We start from the raw sequence: 13,256 nt of genomic DNA on the forward strand, positions 1-13,256 counted from the left end.
TTTTTTGAGAAACAAACGTTAGCAGCACGGCAAGCAGCGTTAGCAGTGTCCCGGTACATAGCATTAGCAGCCGGCTCCTCCTCCGCTGTATCCCGGCAGCAGCGTTAGTAGCAGAGAAGCCGGACTTGCTCGAACTGCGGGCGGACACGACTCACAGCAGTATTTTGAATTTGAGTGCAGTAACCATTTTGGCCACATTCTTACATACGGCGCCTTTAATGATGAGCCAGTAATTTGTGCATAAGCCACATAATTTGGAAGGCTGTGATCATGTGACCAATGTGCTAATGGCAGTAAAGAATAAAGTGTGAAGCAGTCTTGGATCTGGTCATGGATGGGTCACAAAACATAGGACCATGAGACTGGCATTTAGAACTGGATTTTGGGTAAACTTTGAGTCATTTTAAGGTACATCATCATCATGTTTCCAACCACAGTAATTACTTGCCTAAACCTAACCTCCATAACTTTACGCTAAGTACATAATGTCATTTGTGGGTTGCTTATTTGATGGATATCATGCAAACTGCTGTATGAGGATATGTTGAGTTAATTATTCTTACCTACGTACCTCACATGTCTGCGCTCTCGGCACTTAGTATTTTTGACGGAGTGCTCTGAACTACTTTGGTTAATAAAAACATCCACTCAGAGCATAAAAGTGTGCCACGTCATCTCCACTTTTCCCCACCATTGTCTAATTGAATGATTTGAGAGGCGAGCCTTCTGTTGTGGTCATGAAAACAAGTTTACAGTTGGTAAACAATGACGGAGAAAGTGGTGATGCTCAGTTCAACTGTTCGGCAGGACCATTTTTGTTATGCTAGGCCCAATATGGAGACACGGCAGGTTGTCTAACTGCCCCCGAGTCATCCTAAAATATGTCTGGAAATGGCCATCATGGAGGTGAAGTTTCTGGACCAACTGGTGGTACTCCCCATGATCCACTCACTTTTTCAGGGTCTCATGTACCCACACAGATCAATCAATCAAACAATTTGCTGACAGCCTCTCACCCTCAACCAGAGCTATAGCAAGTACCCTCTGACTGTTCATTTTAGGAACTAGTTACTAATTACTGTGAAAAAAAATAAAATAAATAAATAAACAGTAGATTGGTTACACAGGAAGGTTATGGTAGGGGGGTGTTGGGGTGGTTGCCTGGCAACAACAAAGCACGTTTTCTTCTGGTGACTGGGCTGCCCACAGTTTATCCTGTGTCCATTGGCAGTGTTTCAAATCCTGCTCCAAACTGGTTTTACATCAGCAGGTCAGTATTTTGCCCCATGAAACTGAAAAACAGGCTGTATTTTGATGTTTCCCATTTAGACAGATATAATTTGATAAGTGTCCACAGTGTAGAGACACCCCACTGGTGGATATATATGGGGGTGTGATAGAAATCTTTTTCGCTTTCTGTTTTGAGAATTCTCAGTTTAATGTCATGCAGTGTTTTCATGGTCATCAACTCATGATGGTCCTTTGTCGCTCCATTCCCTGTCATTACAGTAGAGGGAGCCATAACATCAGGTTTGCAGTGTTGAACTGTTCTCACTGGCTGACTGAGGATACAATACTCCTCAGTCCCACATGTTTACTAGAATCATGACACTGAGAAAGTTGACGTAAATTTGACAGAAACTTTGGTCCATTTCTTGTCCTTTAAAGCCATTTCCAACACACTACTTTGTCACTGTGTTTGCCGCAGAAGCGCTGCTGTATCAGTTGTGTGTGTGTGTGTGTGTGTGTGTCTGTGTCTGTGTCTGTGTGTGAACGTGAACCAAGGAGGATGTCAACAGTCACAGTTTACAGAGCTGTGGAGCTTTCAGAGGAAGAAAAGGAACTCATTTCTCACACAGCCTCCATGATGTATGGGGGTCTGAGCGGACTGTGACAACCGCAGAGTCAGTGATGTTCTGCAGACAACTTTCTTTAAGAGCATGGAGAGCGGGCGGGGGAGGGAGAGGGGGGGCACGGACGTCCACACAATTCGCAGTGATATTAACAATGGGTAACTTCTAAAGGTCCTGGTCCAATCAGGCAGGTGGATCCAGTCCCTTAGGTGCTGCTCGAGCTAACAGGGTCGAATACCAAGGCCATGATCTCTCTCTGCTCTGTGTTTCTGCTCTGTGTGAGAGACTGTGGTGGCACCAAGACTGAGCTCCATCACAGAAACATCACAACACTGCTCACTGCTGTTATACTGAAGAATGGTAACAGTGTTGTTTTGATCATTTCAAGCTGCACTAGACAGACTGTTACTGAAAAAATGAAACATCAGTCCTTAACTTACTCCTAGCAGCACAACAAACACCTTAACTGAAATCAGGTTGTTAGGTTTGATACAGTAGCTAGAGACCCCTTGATCAGACTGACTGAAGACAAACCTTGGTTGGTCAAAGTTATTTGAAAGAGAAAACAATGCTAAGCAGTAAAATGGTTTTTCAAACAGAATCTGTGTAAACACTCATCACAGTTTGCAGACCCACTTCCTGCTTTAACTTTGACCCTCCTACAGTTGTGGGCACACAGTTTTCCTGTACAGTGAGGGATCACTAGCAACATGTCAGATGTGATGTCCTCCCACAACACACTCTCACTCTGACCTCTTCTCATATCGATCTTTGGTCATGGACTTTCCATGTCGAGATTTGACGTGCAAGGTACCCTGGATACGTTGGTTGTTGATGTTCTGGGACGCTGTGTCAACTGTCTGTTTTCAAAATACACTGCTTTTACAGGAAATGTACAGTTTGCATACAGTCTCTTTCAAAATAAAAGTATTTAGTCGGTACAACACCACATATTGACATATTTTCCTTCAACAACAAACACACATAGTTACATTTAGCCAACACACACATGTGGTTAGGTTTAAGAAAGAAGAACAGGGTTTGGCTTTACATTCATATGGGATGCGAACACCAGCCTCGCAGGTGAAAGTCTTTATTGTTGGACCCATCCATGTGCTCTCCCATACACCATACTTGGACTTTCGCACCCTTAACTTACTTTGTTGTCTGGCCGCGTTTTCCCATGACACAGCCGGGCGCTGTTACTGAATAACGGTGACCGGCCGTGTGTCATGTCAATGTGAAAAGACAGCTGTTTTTCGTCGGTGTCTGACGCCAGAAGTTACTGCCCAAGCACCGGTATTCAATGACAGGAGGGAGACCGGGTGCAAAATGTGTTGCTGGCCACCAATGTCATTAGATGCTGATATCTGGTTGCATTTAGGTTGCAGCATTGGGTGACCAAAATTCTACATTAAGATGTGGAATACCATCATCAATTTGATGAAGAATACTGATGACAAATTATTATTTTTTGTTTGTTTTAAGTTGAGTTGAGTTGTGTCTTCCAAACTTCTCAGGCCAGCGCCACATAGAATAACGACTTTAAGCTGGGAAGTATGGAGAGCAAAACCAGATTCAGCAAAATGTCATAATGTTAACCTCTACACAATATGAAATTCTAACGCCATTAGACACTTAATTCATCATTATCGGGATTTTCATTCCAACCAAAATTTAACGTCTGTCTAACATAAGACATAAGAGTCCAGTGTCTTTCTGATGTTAAACTGACATCCAGTGACATCTTTATCTGTAAAATCAAAGAAATTATCTGTCTTATTTATATTTCCACGTTTTTTTAGATGAAGGGAATTAGCGCAGACTACAGCTAAAAACTCCAGATTTTAAGCTTTATTTGGATTTAAGGGTTGCAGGGATTTAAAAGAAATACAGCTGCCGTACCTGGCTTTTGTCCTGCTACTCCTGAGTTTCCTTGTCTGTCTTGCTCTCTCAAAAAGTCACGCACCAGGGAGAACGCTGCAGGGCGCAGTCCTGTCTCTGTCCTGAGCAGTGGTGATCCTGTACTCTGGAGGGCCCCAGGCAAAGAAGCCCATTGAGGCCCTGCAGCACCCCCTTTTCTCCTCTTCTTGTTTTTTCTTTCATTTGTGACCACAAAAGGAAACACCTAACATATGACGGTCACAGGTAGCTAGCTGACTTTCCCAACTGACAGTATCCCACTGTAATACAGTAGCTAGAACGGGCCACACTTAGGCCCAATCCCAATACCCCCCTTGTCCACTACCCCCTAGCCCTTGGTCCTACCCCTAGCCCTTGCCCACTAGCCCTTGTCCCTCAAAATGAAGCAACGAGGGGTAGGGGTAGAAATCTTTCCCTAGGAATTGGGACACCACTCACTACGTCACCGCGTCGGTTACGTTCATGCATATGTAACTATTTTAAACAGGAAGCTGCAAGCCATCTACATTTCCAACCGGCATCTACAATGGAGTCTCATTCATCCTACCGATCGCATTTGCCGCATTCATCATGCTTCGTTTGATGAACGACAGACGACAGGGGACTTCTGCTAGCTAGCTGACCAGCTAACATTACGAGGCAGCGTAGTTATAATAGCTGGCGTGTTATCGTAATGTGAAAAATCCAACAATTTTGCAGAACAGCACAGATGACAGAGGCTAGATAGTGCGAGCTACCTAGCTAGCTAACAAGCAACCTGACGACGGTAACGTTAGCTATGTATGAACTTTTTTCCCCGTCTCTGGCTCGGTGGTAGCCATAGCGACGTCTACCCCTCACTGGCAAGTCAGCATCTGAAATCCCTCACTCCGAAGGGCTAGTTTCATACCCACTACCCCTCGTTATGCCCCCTACCCCTACACGCAAAAAGGAATTGGGACACCACTACCCCTCGCAGGAATGTGCAAATGTAGGGGTAGGGCCAAGGGGTAGGGCTAAGGGGGGGTATTGAGATGGGCCCTTATCCTTCTTTATCACCAACATGAAACAAGTTCCGTTCCAGTTCCTGTGCCTAATTTTGAACAGAAGAGCGTTTTGACTAAAAATATATAGGTTCAGAACCTGAAAAGTTGGTTCACAGCATGAACCAAAAAATAGCAGATTTTCCTTGACCTGCAGTGCAAACTGTGATGACATCAGAGGGCGTGTCATATTCTACAGGTTGGAGAGAGAGATGGAGAAGGCAACCATTGAGAAGTCAAGTGAGAGACTGTCATTTCATGGCTCTCATTAATACTGTAGTTGGTCCATGCTTGTTTTTGGGTAAAAACAAACATGTAATGACAAAGTTTGCAGTTTATCAATGTAATCCATGATTTTGGTTTTACTGTTTTCTTCCGTTACGCATTGTTAACATTGATTCCATACCCTTGATTGAAATGGTTCTGCTCAAAACTGGTGAAAACACAGGCTGATTCACTATAGCACCCAGGTTACAAGAATCCTGAACAAAACTGGTTTAAGAACCAGAGCTAATGTGGTGGAAAGGGGGTATAATGTTTTTTTTGTGGTGTGCCTTGGTGGGAGGTTTAAAGGGGTTTATAGTCATCATTGCAAAAATGAGTGGCCATTGGGGGCCCCTCCTCCACCATTTGCCTGATTTGCCTCTCCTGACAGTGTAACTCTGGTCCTCAGTCATGACCATTTTTTTTTTATAGCAGTGGTTCTCAACTGGTCCAGTCAGTGGATCCAGATTTCTCCTTAGTCGCTAGTTCAACGTCCACACAGTTTAATACATGCAGTGTCATACATGCCTTTGATCATGTCGTAGAGCTAGTTTTATGTCTCCGTCAAGTAGCTATTGGTTACTCACTCACTCTACAGCAGGAAATGGCATTTCAGAATGAAAACTCGATTCTGGAAATTCACTGTACTTAAAAATAAAGTGTTTTTTTTTTGTTTTTTTTTACAAACACCACATTCACGAGTCACTTGTGGTCCAATACAATGGACCCACAACCCACTTCTGGACCGTGACCCACCAGTTGGGAATCACTAGGTTAAAGAGTAAAGTTTACCATGTTCACCATCTTAGTGCAATACTGTTTATATGTAAGTATGTATTTTTATGTTTTTTATGGTGTATGCTTTTGATTTCCTCTGGATTATTATTGTAAGGCAGCAACAGCTACTGAGTCCAAGAAGAATTTCCCTATGGGGACAATAAAGTATATCGTATCACATTGCATCATATCGTATTGTATCGTATCGTATCGTATCGTATCGTATCGTATTAGTGTACTAACTTGCTAAACTTTGCAAATTAGCATTACAAATAGAGTGCAAGTTAAGGTGAAAAGGTGAGTTTTAAGATTGGATTTAAAGGCCTCAACAGAGTGAGCAAAGGAACAAAATGCCACCTTATGAGACCACACGGCAATGCAGGACAGTGATTCGTAGTATGGCAGTCCTGGATCTGTGCCACTGCCACACTCTGACTTTTCTTGGATTATCATTAGAGCATAGCTGTGGCACCAAATCTAATTTCACAGCTTTAAAAGTTTAATCCCAACAGTTTTGGTAACAGCTGTGAACTTAAGTAGCCTACATGCTGAAGTACTTCACAGACTATTTCCTTATCCACAACTTTAAAAGTGAACCTCCTTACAGGCTGTAACCCTTTGATGACTTTAACCTAAAACTTGACCCTGTGTAACCTGAACCACAACATAACCCTTTAACTGGTTAATTCTGCTTAAGGCCTTGTAACAGGAAAACATGCAACATGCTTTATTCCACATCCACAGAGTGACTCAGAGGAAAGAGTACAGTTAGCTGAAGCAATAGCATAAACAACAGCCAAAGAGTGTGTTTATATTAGTGAGGATACAGGGAGAATATATGTGAGGGAACATGTGTGCATGTTTGACAGAAAGAGGAGGGAAAGGGAAGGACAGTCCCACGGTGGGACTGTGAGGAGCAGGCCCACTCTTTCTTCTCCTGACTGTTTGGACTGGTTAAAGCAAACAAATCCCTCTGGCCAAGCGGTAGGCTGAAGACAAGCGCTCCCTGGGCCCCGCGTAACTCTCCTGCTACTTTACACTAAACTCTTCCAGATGATTGATGGGCTCTCTCCTCTCAGAGACTCGCTCCTGCTCACCTTTCATTCACCAGAGCACAGGCAGACGGGGATCTCCGCTCGGTGCACTGCGATCCATCATTAGTGGTGCAATCTACAGGACATATGACCGATTCAGTCGACAATCAGCCACAGCTGAGACCCACTTAATAAACGTCTATACCCTGCAGCACTTTTATAAAGAGTTCATGTTTCATTTGCGAGGATGCAATATGGATCAGTTAGGCTTGGAATAAGTTGACTTCCTGCATCTGAAGTCTGCTGTCTTAATGCTGAGATGAGCCCTGAGGGTTTTCTAGAGGGTTGCATCAGTATACAGGCTTAAGTCATGGAAAAAACAACAAAGTGAGTATTTCAGCCCAGCAGTGGGGCTGAAAATATAAAGTCTGCACTTTTACTTCACTTTAATGACCACACACTCACAGCTGTAGCTACCATTGAGGACACTGAGGTCATGTCCTTTGTAATTTGGTGTAAGTTCTGGGGTAAAGTGGGGAGTTTAAATCCCACAGACAAAGATGCACATATGGTGATAATTTTATGCACTGATACCAGTGACATGGCGGTGAAATACTGGTTTCAGCCAATTAGATTACAGCAGTGTGTGATGATCCTTAATCATTATATCAATGTTCAAAATTGCAAGTGAGAACAGAGAGTATGTTAAGTTGGCTGTAAAGTCACTAAACCCACCAGATATGTACCTACAGAATGTGACGGAACTATTAAAAGATACAATAACATCATCAGTTAGCGTATGCACCTTTTTAAAGGGGTCCTTTCATGCTTTCCTAATTTTCTAATATTACAGTTATCCCCAAAACAAAGACTCGTTACATCCCTACTTTGTTGTCAACTCACTACTGACATGAAAACCAACAATCAGTCACACCTCTGGATTTATTTTCATAATCATTATGCATGCAAACATGACAAGAACATTGTTGTTCCACCTAGTGGTACTATGACTCCTTTCTCTGTGAAAAACATGTCCTCAAATCCCTTGAAACAGCTACTGCAATCTCTAGCACAACAACATTAAGTTTGGGGGGCCCATTAGCTCACCCAGTAGAGCATGTGCCCCACATACAAAGGCCCTGTCCTTGCCTCAGTGGTTGCAGGTTCATTTCCAACCTACAGCCCTTTGCTGCACGTCATCCTCCTTCTCTCTCCTCCTTTAATGATAAAACAGCTGTCCTATCAATTAAAGGCAAAAAGCCCTAAAAAATCTTTTTATTTTTTTTATTTTTGTTGGAATCTTTAGTTTTTTGGATCAGATCACAGTAAAACCGGTGACCCCATTTTAGGCTCATTGAATTGGCAAAGTTAAATCAGTTAAATCACAAATTAGGAACTGTGGAGGATTACCAACCAGGAAGACATAGCGAATGAAAGACATTCAAAATAAGAAGGTGGAAATGGATAGGTCACACTCTTAGAAAAGGCACTAAAATTCCCCAAGACATCGACCTACAAGGAAAAGCGCATTATAAAAAAAATGTATGTATATATATATATATATATATATATATATATATATATGTATATATACGTATATATATATATCTAACAGGATGGCCCTTGACTTCCAGGTCGAATTGAACAGGTGACCTTCTGTTCTTAGCTTGAGTTTGTGTTCAGTGAATTCAGTTCGCCAAGAGAAAGTCTTTCGATTACTCTGAGTGTGAGAATCTCCATTACTTGCTCAAATATAGTAATATTAATTATAGGCCTCAAGTATATAGGCCTCTTGTTGCTCACAATATCTAATATGCTCATGATTTTGTGCTGTCACCTTAATTATCTAATTCTGCTCTTACAAGCTGCACCTGCGTGTCAAAGGGTGATTTGTAAACTGAGCAGCATTCAAATTTGTTCTCTGCTCGCTCAAGTATTTTGTTGTCATTATACTTTCATATCAGTAAACCTCCATGTTAACTTGAGAACCTATACTGACTTGACCGTGTGAAGAGAAATCATGTCTCTGTGTGCAAATCCAAACATGTACTTTATCACTCACCAATTCCTTCACTTCAAATCTCAGCTCTGTACTCATTACACAATAAAAAAGCCAAGGTAGGACAGCTTACAATAATTTGTTATAGACTTGGGGGAAGGTTGAAAAGTTCAGTGTGCTGGTCTAAGGGCACAGCAGCACATAACACATTTGGATGTGCATAGGCTTGGGCCAAACTAAATACTCGAGCTGTTTTCCCTCAGCCTGCCGTAGGCTTGGTGCTGCTCCAGCCCGGCTAGGAAAGAAGATGAAAGATGCAGATAAAGAATTGGCACCTTGTTCCTGGTGAAAGTAGAAGATGTTGGAGTCATGACCTGTTAGTGCTTCAGATCATTCAATGAAAAACTCCACAGTGTACTGAAAACCTGAGAATTTAAAGAATAGGCTTGGATTTATTTCTTGTTTTTCTTATGTTGTATGTAAGTTGAGAGAGTTACTGGCTGCTATAACCATTCCTCAATACCAGCCATGAAGTGATCCCTAGCCTCTACAGTGTAAGAGATGGCGAGCAAAACCCAGTCTTTATATCATGAAATTCATTACAAATAAATTCATTATAAATGTACACATTGCACAAGAGTGTTTATATATTATCACTGTATTAAGATGGACTTCAACAAAGTGCACCTAACCTTTAAGACCAAATGTAATACCATGATAATACAATAATACAACCTCAAGTTGAATCAATCATGTTTACACACGGACTTAGAAACTTTTGTTGGTCATTGACCCTGAAGGAACAGGTTTGATTTGCTGCGTTTTTGCGTATCCGTCCAAAGCCATTAGAGAGTTGTTTGACCAAGAAGCAGTGAAGACTGGAATAACTGCCCTGTGGCTGTAGGCGTCCACCCACCAGTCAAGTTTCTCTTACAGTTTACATCCATGTCTTTGAAAACATGGATGCTTCACACACATCTTGTCCCCTGCAGCAGAGAAGATCTATACAATCAGCACATGATTAGTGTCACCAATTCATTATCAAACCAAATGTCTCCACTTCTGTTCCTGAGATATAATGTTGAGTCATGTCCAGAACAATATTATGATGTCACAGTGACGCTGCCCTGAGGTTTTGGATATAACTCACTTCCTGTCATCACTTCATGATTATATCATTTTAGACATTTGAGTGAAGTTTTGTCATTAGTAGTGTAAGAATTCTTGAGCTATCGCCAAAAACATGTTTTGTGAGGTCACACTGACCTTGAAGTTTGATGTTTGACCACCATATTTTTATCGCTGTATTCTCCAGTCCAAGTGGACGTTTGTGTCAAATTTGAAGAAATTCCCTGAAGGTGTTCTTGAAATATTGCATTCACAAGAATGAGACAGATGCAAGGTCAAAGTGACCTTGACCTTTGACCACCAAAATCTAATTAGTTACTGACTCCAAATGAATGTTCGTGCCAAATTAGAAGAAATTCCCCCAAGGTGTTCTTAAGACATCACATTTATGAGAATGTGGTGGACAAGGTCACAGTGACCTTGACCTCTGACCACCACATTCTAAGCAGTCCATTCCTGAGTCCAAGTGGAGCATTGTGCCAAATTTGAGGAAATTTCTTCAAGGCCTTCTTGAGACAGTGCATTTACAAAATGGGACGGACACAAGATCACAGTGGACATTGAAATTTGACCACCGCAATCTAATCAGTTCAGCCTTGAGTCCCAGTAGATGTTTGTGATAAATTTGAAGAAATTCCCCTATGGTGTTCTTAAGATACTACATTAATTAGAATGTGATACTAGACAAGGTCACAGTGACCTTGCTCCCCGATGTTTGACCACCATAATTCTTATACAATCAATGATTCAAAGTGGATGTTTGTGCCAAATCTGGAGAAATGCCCTCAAAGTCTTCTGGAAAAAAGTGCATTCACGAGAATTAGTCAGCTGTAGGGTCTCGCTGACCTTGACCTGTGACCACCAAAATCTAATCAGTTCATTCGCAATTAGGTTAAGGCTACAAAACTACTTGGTTAGGTTTAGAAACAAAGATCATGTTTTGGGTCAAAACAAATTTATTATGTAACTTTGTTAAACACCAATTATTTTTGGTTTCACATGGGACAAGAACACTGTCCTGGGTAAAAGATCAATTTTGATTGACCCATCTACCTCAAAAGCTCTCTTCTTCCCTACGCTGACTTTCCTGCTGTTGATACTTCTACTGAATAGGATAAAATTTGTAAATGTGTAGCCCTTTAAGACATGCTCAAAACTGACTCTGAGATACAACAGACTTGAGAGACTCAAGATCTGACGTCGAGAGGTCTGTACTGCTGCAGTGCTGGATCTGGATCTGGATCTGGGGGCTATAGCATGAAACTATTAACCCTGACATCTTGATATCTAAAGCCTTCTCACACATTCTTTCAAGATTTCATGACCCTATCTAATTGTGTTGCTGTAGACTGTTGCGGCCCTGGTTGCAGAATCATGTTTGATCAGCTGTTATGTAAAGCCAGCCTGGCTCGTGTCATTGGGGAGCAACGGGCTGCCTCTTGTGTTGGATATTATTACCACAGAGAATGCTTTGCAAGCTAACTTCTTTCCCAACCTGCAGAAATGATGCTGTACATTACCACAAAAGACAGGCAAGGTCAACATTAGTTTATTGTGTTTTATCTTTGCTGTGCATTCATATGTGTGTTTTGTCTTGTATGTTTTTATTGTGCTTGCTTTTACTGTTTTTAGTTTTACTTCCTGCTGTTGTCCCACTCAATTAGTGCCAAATACCTGCAACTGGTGGAAAAATCTCTTACAGATTGACAAGGTGGTCACCCAACCAGACAAGACTGTTTCTAACTACAACCAATGAGGTGGTGGAGAGGAGGGCCTTACCTTAAGTAATAGAAATATGGAAATAAATAGGCAAAGGTGTGCTGGATCATGGAGAGAATAGCCTAAGTGGACCGCTCAAGAAGCAGCACTGAAAACAGAGCAGAAGAAGCTCAAGAGAAGCAGCACAAGAGGACGGCAGTGAGGCAAGATGACACAGCACGACAGTTTGCAGTCCATTCAGGGGTGGTCTGCTGGGAGAAACCGGGGCAAAGGAGAGACCAGCAGCTACAGCACTACAGCGCATCACAACCATCAGGCAGAATTGAGAGCTCTGCCAGCTTAGTATTAGTATCCATCTACTTGACTTGAGTATAAGCAGGTAACGGTGCTGTGTATAAGTGACTGCTGGCTGTCTCTTATTATCAGGTTGCCCATAAACATGTGGACTTCAGATGCCGAGAGTGGATTTTGACCATTCTTCAGAGTGCCATAACTTAATGTAAGTACATACTGTTTATGGCCAGCCTGTGCAGGTCCATTTTTGAAAACCCGCACCTGCCTACCTGTAAGGCTCAGTACTAGAACCAACCTGTTAGTTAAAGCTGCACCTGCAAGTACCTGTGAATAAGAGTCCTGCAACCTGACCCGCACTGGTGATTAAACACACACAGGCTACTGTCACGCGCATTAAGTTGAGCTCTCCGTATCCTGGATATTTTATCTTCACTTCTGTACAGTGGGGGGAAGTCTATACAGTCTGTGGTTGAAGGTTTCACGTCTCTCTGCTGGTGTTCAGTGAGCTTTAATTACTGTTTTTGTCGAAGGAGTCTTGTGACCTTTGACGAGAGAATAGATGGGGAATTGACCTATGGCTAAGTCCCACTCTCAAACGTGATGAGCCAATCACAGTGCGTATAGCCATTCCCATACACTGGGACATTCTCTGCCTGGACGTCCATTGAAATGCATTACAGAAAGTCAGTTTTGTTCAGTTTTATGAAGTTTTTCTGAGATTTGAAGTTTAAAAATGGTCAAACGGTGTGCATGGGGTACATGCAACTCTGACACAAGGTATCCTGAGAGGCTGGGCGACCAGGTGTATTTTTTACACTTTAAACCACATCTCAACAAAGAAAAGTGTCTCCTTTAGATAAAGTTGTGTGGTAACGTTAGACCAGAACATCAACTCAGGTCCATGTCATTGGTCCGACAGCCCGTTGGTCCGACATCCCGTTAGTCCGACGTCCCGTTGTTCCAATATGTGATTATACTAAGCTATACTGTATTTGTGTACCATAGAGGATCAGCAAACGCAACAAAAGTAGGCTACTGGTTGAGATACAAGCGTCAATGAAACACCATAACCTCCTGTTATTAACTCTGGGGTCCGGGTTGTGTGGGGAGCTCTCCGTGGTGCTGAACGGCTCCCGGCGGGCGTATTTCTGCCTTGATGGTGCGCCGCGACCGGCTCTGGGTCAGCTGGGAAAGGCTTGAGGCAAAGCAGGCTCACGGCTTATGTGTTTGTCACTTTCTTTTT

Source organism: Epinephelus moara, chromosome 14, assembly GCF_006386435.1.
Source record: "Epinephelus moara isolate mb chromosome 14, YSFRI_EMoa_1.0, whole genome shotgun sequence".
Taxonomy (NCBI): domain Eukaryota; kingdom Metazoa; phylum Chordata; class Actinopteri; order Perciformes; family Serranidae; genus Epinephelus; species Epinephelus moara.